We start from the raw sequence: 6,793 nt of genomic DNA, 5'->3' as shown, positions 1-6,793 counted from the left end.
AAAAGGAAGAACTTTAATCCTTCACGAAAGAGTTTGATATTTTGACCGTAAAAAATGTCCCTATGACATTGTGAGTCCATGGAAGATATTATAACACCCACAAAAAGTGATGATGAGAATTTCAACAGCTTGGTTTATCGTTAAAAACTGCAGAAGAATATGGCTTGAAAATTAATTTCGAAAAATGCCAGTTCTTGAAGAAACTGTTGAGGTTCTTGGGTATGTTATACAGTGTGGAAAAATCCGACCTTCTCCTGAGAAGACAACAGCTGTTCAAAACTTTCCAGAACGGTAATCTATTGCAGAAATACAAAGTTTCTTAAATCTAATAGGATACTTTAGGAAGTTTACCTCAAATTACTCTGCAATCCCAAAACCTCTAGGCGATTTACTGAGAAATAAACGAAAATATAAGTCTGAAGAAGAACAGAGACAAGGATTCGAGGCGCTCAGCGATACTCTTTCATAGGATACAGTTTTCAAAATCTACAGCTCAAAACGCGAAACTTAGCTACACACGGACGCAAAGGAGATTTTGGAGCCATATTATTACAAAAATCTCCAGATGATGACCAATTCCATCTAGTCTCGCATTTGAATGAAAAAAAAAATCTCAAGAGAAATAATACAGTAATTAAGGGTTTGAAGAGTTAGCTAAGGATAATGACTTGCGGAAATTCTGGATATAATTGCTAGGAATATGTTTTAAAACTGTAACGAACTACGCTGCACTCCAAAAGATTACGAAGAAGAAGGACTTGTCATGAAGAATAGCAAGATGGGCTTTAGTCTTGGAAGAATATTCCTACAACACTTCACACCAATATGGTTCTAGGATGAAACATGCAGATGCCTTAAGTCGTGATGCGAATGAACTGTTTGGTTTTGCGGATGGTTTAATAGTTAGGTTCGGGAGCATTCTCAGAGAATGGCTTTATGAAAACTTTTTAATGAAAGATGGAATTCTTTTCAAGTCCTATGAAGATTAAGAGACTTTAGTGGTTCCGCCCACCATATAACGTGAAATCATCAAGCTTGTGCATGAGAAAGTTCATTACGCAGTGAAGCGAATTGAGGAGGAAGTAAAACAAGATTATTATATACGAAATCTGATGGACAAGATAAAAAAGAGTGATCTCAGATTGTATATAATATTTAATTGTGAATAAGAAATCAAGACAGAAGGAAGGTCTCCTTCATCCCTTACCCAAAGAAAGTGAGCCATTATATACTTATCGCATGGACCATACTGGACTGCTTCAATCAGTGCACAAACGACACAACCACAGTCTACAAGTTATTGGCGCATTTAACATGTTTACTTGGTTGTATCCTGTAAATACTACGAAATAAACAGAAGCAGTTAGTAAGATGGAATAACAGTAAATTAATTTTGGGAATTCAGTCGACGTAGTCACTGATAGACAGACTGTCTTTGCTTCTGAAAAATTCAAGGACTACTGCATTACAGAAGGAATTGAACACATTTTAATAACGACAAGACTACCTAGAGCCAATGGACAGGTTGAGAGGTACAATTCTACTTTGTTTAAAATCATTGCTAAGCTTAGTATATATATATATATATATATTTCGTGAGATATTTGGCCCGGTCAAGATCAATGGACCACCTTATATATATATATATATATATATATATATATATCACGAAATAAGCGTCAAACGAAAAAACTACAAAGAACGAAACTTGTCTAGCTTGAAGAGGGAAACCAGATGGCGCTATGGTTGGCCAGCTAGATGGCGCTGCCATAAGTCAAACGGATATCAACTGCGTTTTTTTAAATAGGAACTTCCGTTTTTTATTACATATTCGCGTAGTATGTAAAGAAATATGAATGTGTCACAAACATATGGCTCAGTATTTTAGACGAATAGTTGGTAACAGGTAGGTTTTTTAAATTAAAATACAGAACGTAGGTACGTTTGAACATTTGATTTCGGTTGTTCCCATGTGATACATGTACTTTTGGGAACTTATCATTTCTGAGAACGCATGCTGTTACAGCGCGATTACCTGTAAATACCACATTAATGCAGTAAATGTTCAAAATGATGTCCGTCAACCTCAATGCATTTGGCAAGACGTGTAACGACATTCCTCTCAACAGCGCGTAATTCGCCTTCCGTAATGTTCGCACATGCATTGACAGTGGGCTGACGCATGTTGTCAGGCGTTGTCGGTAGATCACGATAGCAAAATATCCTTCAACTTACCCCACAGAAAGAAATCCGGGGACGTCAGATCCGGTGTACGTGTGGGCCTTGGAATGGTGCTTCGACGATCAATCCACCTGTCATGAAAAATGCTATTCGATACCGCTTCAACTGCACGCGAGCTAAGTGCCAGACATCCATCATGTTGGAAGTACATCGCCATTCTGTCATGCAGTGGAACATCTTGTAATAACATCGGTAGAACATTACGCAGGAGATCGGCATACATTGCACCATTTAGATTGCCATCGATAAAATGGGGGCCAATTATCCTTCCTCCCATAATGCTGCACCATACATTAACCCACTGATGTTCCACTTGTCTCAGCCATTGTGGATTTTCCATTGCCCAGTAGTGCATATTATGCCGGTTTACGTTACCGCTGTTGGTTAATGACGCTTCGTCGCTAAACAGAACGCGTGCAAAAAAACCTGTCATCGTCCCGTAATTTCTCTTGTGCCCAGTGGCAGAACTCAACTGCACACGACGTTCAAAGTCGTCGCCATGCAATTCCCATGCAACTCCTGGTGCATAGAAATATGGTACGGGTGCAATCCATGTTGATGTAGCATTCTCAACACCGACGTTTTTGAGATTCCCGATTCTCGCGCAATTTGTCTGCTACTGATGTGCGGATTAGCCGCGACAGCAGCTAAAACACCTACTTGGGCATCATCATTTGTTGCAGGTCATGGTTGACGTTACACATGTGGCTGAACACCTCCTGTTTCCTTAAGTAACGTAACTATCCGGCGAACGGTCCGGACACTTGAATGATGTCGTCCAGGTTACCGAGCAGCATACATAGCACATGCCCGTTGGGCATTTTGACCACAATAGCCATACATCAACACAATATCGATCTTTTCCGCAATTGGTAAACGGTCAATTTTAACACGGATAATGTATCACAAAGCAAATACCGTCCGCACTGGCGGAATGTTACGTGATACCACGTACTTATACGTTTGTGACTATTACAGCGCCATCTATCACAAAGCGAAAAAAGTGGTCCAACTAAAACATTCATATTTCTTTACATACTACACGAATATGTAATAAAAAATGGGGGTTCCTATTTAAAAAAAAAAAAAAAACGCAGTTGATATCCGTTTGACTTATGGCAGCGCCATCTAGCGGGCCAACCATAGCGCCATCTGGTTTCCCCCTTCAGGCTAGACGAGTTTCGATCCTTGTAATTTTTTCGTTTGATGCTTATTCGTGAGATATTTGACCTGATCACTATTCAGAGGTGGTTTTTCTGACAGTTGGACAAACGGCTTTTTTGATACCTTAGTGTCCCCAGAAGCAGCTGTTCTCTGTGTACCTGAACATAATTTCAGCCAGTAATTATGTACACGTCTCCTGGATGGAGTTACTGCACATAGGTTTCTTTTGTAAGCAAGTGAGGCCCTTTGTTTAGCCTCAATGATGGGCATAATCTCGTCCGCATGTTCTTCGTGCCAGTCCTTGTTTCTATTTTCTTTTATTCCATATGCGAATACTGCTAAGCTGTAGGCGACACCAGAAAGTTGTGCCCATTTGTTATCAATAAACGTGATTGACAAAAAGTTGTGCATCAGAAGCCTCTCAATTTGACCACTGAAGCAGAAAAATGCGCTAATGCCTAAGGTGATCATTTTGAACATCTTTTACAACAATTATTTTAATAAATGCAAAATTTAAATTACAGAATATCCATAACATTTTATTCCGACATTATCTACCAGTTCTGTAGTAGTTATGTTATGGGTTCGGACTTATGTTGCTCACACTGTATCTTGAAACTTAGTATTCCACCATGAAGGCAATTTGATGTCAACGGTTATGCTGAGATGAATTATTGCGACGGTATAAACATATAAAGAAGACCAAAAATTCTAAATTTTGTCAAAAATAGGCATAGAAAACATTAAATGCCTTGGTAAACATGTTTCTTCTGGGAAATATTCATTAATTGTCAATTTCAATGTCTCTGATGCTGATATTTTGCCTCGGGCTTTTATATCGCTTTTCTTTGCTGTGTTCTCATTGTTTTCAGTTCAAGCCAGGTTTGCCTTCAGTGTGTCAGTATCTCGTTTCCCGTTATTACCTCAATGTAATGTAGATTTCCAGCCTCTTAAGAGCCCCCAAAACAAGCACTGACTCCAACACGGACAGCAGCACCCCAAGTGATATGCTGATGCACTAAAGCAGAAGTTTGTGTAGGGGAGGGCACTTAGCTTGGGTAGTTCGTGCTGTGGTGGTGTAATGGTTAGCATTTCTGCCTAGCAAGCAAGAAGACCCGGGTTTGAGTCCCGGCTGCAGCACAAATTTTAATCCATTTCTTCTGCTTCAATCTTTATCGCAGAAGTAAAGTTGTAAACATTGGGAGTTGTGCCCCTGTAGCATACACAGTACCCTTTTTTATGTTTTTAATTTTACTAATGCCAGTTTTTTTGAATTTGCAAACTGATCTTTTTGACTAGCATCCGAATAAACCAAATATAGTTATAACACAATGCAATACAGCAGTTATTAACTCACCTGTATGACAATAACAACGGTATTAGTTTATGCAAATAGAATAATGATTATGCTAAACTACAGAAATAGTTCACGAAACAAAACTGAAGTTTATTTCATTGTCAGTAGAGGCAGTGGCAGATTTAGAGGAGGGGAGGGGGGGGGGGCACAGGGGCTGATGCGACCCTACCCCCAGACTGGGTTAGAGTAAAACATCGCTTGTTAGAACATTGGATTCATGACCCATTCAGTTTGCATGTACGTACTTGCAGCCATGTATGTACTTGCAACTTGGCTGTAATAGAGGCACTGCTATTCCTATTCGGTACTATTTAAACAAGCATGCTGCAATCTGCAAAATGAATTTGATGAATGTGATGACTTCAGGAATTGTTTGTAAGCATACATTATTGTGTTTTCTTCCCACTGTGCGTTAAACAGGATACGATATGAATGGCTTTAAACAACAAAAGACACTTCACTGTTTTTTTTTGTAAAAACTAATGTTGGAAAAGGGGCATCACTTCCAGAGATGGTGGATTCAGCTTATATTGGTAATTCCTCTGTATGTAATGTGAGTGGTTTATGTGATGACGAGACTGTGGATGAACATGATATTGGTCATTTGGTGAACAGAAGTCAACATCTGATGGATGTATTTGGGTGCCTTCTACCAAATTTTGCTTTGCACAAATTGCAGAAGATAATTAAATGCTGTCATTCCGAAGAAAATGGCTACAAGAAACTGTTTGGCTGGCTTACAGCAACAAATTAACTGGCGATTTTGTAAAGCTTGTGTTCTCTTCGATAGCGTAGAATGAGGTAACAATGATGTAAAATTAGGAAGACTAGTGAGTGAACCAATGAAAATGTATAAAAAAGTAACTAACATTATACACGGTAACTACGAGAAAGATTATCAGAAGAGAAATATAGTTGTATGGCAGAAATTTCTGCACGTGGCTGAAGAGAAGTCAACGGATGTTTTAATAAGAATGCATGAGATTAGAAAGAGAAGATTGGACGAAATAGAAAAAAAGACTAATCCAAAATCCCAATTATAAAGACAATAATGTTACGTAGAGCCCAGAATATACACTTGCTGGGTCACAGTGATGGATTATTGCCTGATGAAGGCAGTTAGATAGCCAGTGAATCATTGGAATTTACTTCAGAGGGAAACTTTTGTGCTTTACTGAAATTTCAGATACACAAAGGCGATAAAGTATTAATACAACACTCAAAAATACCGGTTATATCAGTAAGACAACAAATGATTTACTAGATTGCTGTGCTGATGTTATTACTGGGAAAATGGTTGATACCATAAAGGAATCAAAATTTTTCACCATAATAGGAAATAAGACGACTGATATAAGCATCCCAAATTATCACTATCAATGTTTCTTTGATGTCGAGAGTAGTGTTGTAAGAGAAGAATTTTTAAAATTCATTGCTGTTACTGACCTGATTGGTGAAAACTTGGCAAACACCATCCTGCACAAGATTGAAGTAAATGGCATTGATTAACTGTGTCTTTTTGCCAAAGACAATCCTATGGCAGACGAGCGAATGAGTGATAAATTTAAAGGAGTTCGAGCTATTACATCACAGAAACAGCCATTAGCAATTTACAGTCAATGTGCTAGTCAATGGCTCAATCTTGCTCTAAGCAAAGCCTGTACTCTCAGCAGCGTACGAAATGCTATCGGTATAATTGGTTCAGTTGTGAACTTCATCAGAGAATCCCCTCAACAATGACACTTACTAGAGGAAGAAATACCATCATCTCTACCAGCAGAGAAGAGTCACACAATAAAGAAACTGTGTGAAAGATGTTGGGTAGAGATGCATGATGCTGTCCTACATTCTCAAGGTATTTTTCCTAGCCCAAATATTGCACTGCAGAAACATTGTAACATTTGCAGTGGAAGTAGTGCTGCAACGAATGCAATTTCCTTATTTCATGCTGTGCAGTCATTAGAACTTACTGTAAGTTTATGTTTACTTGTCAAAGTGCTTGGGATAACGTTGCCACCTGCTCAAAACTAC

General features: G+C 38.7%; 1 non-coding gene across 1 annotated transcript; it reads left to right on the top strand.

The window, feature by feature from the left end:
* The first annotated feature begins 4,472 nt into the window (after nt 1-4,472).
* Nucleotides 4,473-4,545, top strand: Trnaa-agc (transfer RNA alanine (anticodon AGC)). The gene has a single exon. It is a non-coding gene; the product is annotated as a tRNA-Ala (tRNA).
* The last annotated feature ends 2,248 nt before the right edge of the window (nt 4,546-6,793 follow it).

This window comes from Schistocerca cancellata, chromosome 2 (assembly GCF_023864275.1).
Source record: "Schistocerca cancellata isolate TAMUIC-IGC-003103 chromosome 2, iqSchCanc2.1, whole genome shotgun sequence".
NCBI lineage: Eukaryota > Metazoa > Arthropoda > Insecta > Orthoptera > Acrididae > Schistocerca > Schistocerca cancellata.
The sequence above is the reverse complement of the archived record's forward strand: the minus strand, read 5'-3'. Positions and strand labels throughout refer to the sequence as shown.